We start from the raw sequence: 976 nt of genomic DNA, 5'->3' as shown, positions 1-976 counted from the left end.
GTTGAAAGTTTTCTTTCCAATTTACTTTTAAACATTCATTTTACTATACTCTGAATAAAATAACAAGTTGAGACTTGGATCAAATATCCGTATTGCCAAATTGTGCAAAATTTCAATTCTTTCATGCAAGTCCATGTCTAGATACATTCAAATTGACAACTCTCCATCGACTGTGCACAATTTGGCAACACGGATATTTTGTCCAAGTCTCAATTTGTTTTATTCAGAGTAGGCAACTCAGCGTTAGGCAATTATTATATCTTGTTATTAGGGTATATGAGAAAACATCAAAATAGAGACCATATCGTAAATCATGGACATAATCATGGCCACCTCTAATACAAGTCCCCGGCCTACGATATTGCAACGTCGCAGTGTAGGCCTAGAATCCAATACATGATTAGTGAAAAAGATTTTTAAAAATACCAGCTGATCTTTTTCACCAATCATGTATTAGATTCTAGGCCTGCGCTGCGACGTTGCAATATCGTAGGCCGGGGCCTTGCAACGTTAGTAGACAGAACTGTCTAACTTTGGGGGCCTTGTATTAGATGTGGCTATGACATAATACTAGAATAAGAGAACGTGATAACCAATAATTGATTTTCAATGAGGCTTGTTTTGGCATAAAGCTGTAAGCCTCTATATGTTGTTGTAATTTTTCTATTGATGTAAATAAATAAATAAGTTCCAAGAATGTATACAACCAAGAATGATTTGGGAAAAGATCATTAGGATATTTAGAGCCTACATTATTCAATAGAAATCAAAGGAGAGGGAAATTTCAATAGCTTTAAAAGAAAAATTAGACATTGGTTATTCTGTATTGGAATATATAGTAGTGAGGAACTAATAGTAAATAGGATTTAGTAGTAAGTAGTATACTTTTTAAGGTAATTTATAGGTCAAATTGTTCCTCGGCTTAGTATAATTGTACTAGGTGATTGTTTGGAAAATATAGTTTTCGATTTTCGGA

This window comes from Nilaparvata lugens, chromosome 3, assembly GCF_014356525.2.
Source record: "Nilaparvata lugens isolate BPH chromosome 3, ASM1435652v1, whole genome shotgun sequence".
Classification (NCBI taxonomy): domain Eukaryota; kingdom Metazoa; phylum Arthropoda; class Insecta; order Hemiptera; family Delphacidae; genus Nilaparvata; species Nilaparvata lugens.
This window is presented reverse-complemented; position numbering follows the sequence as displayed.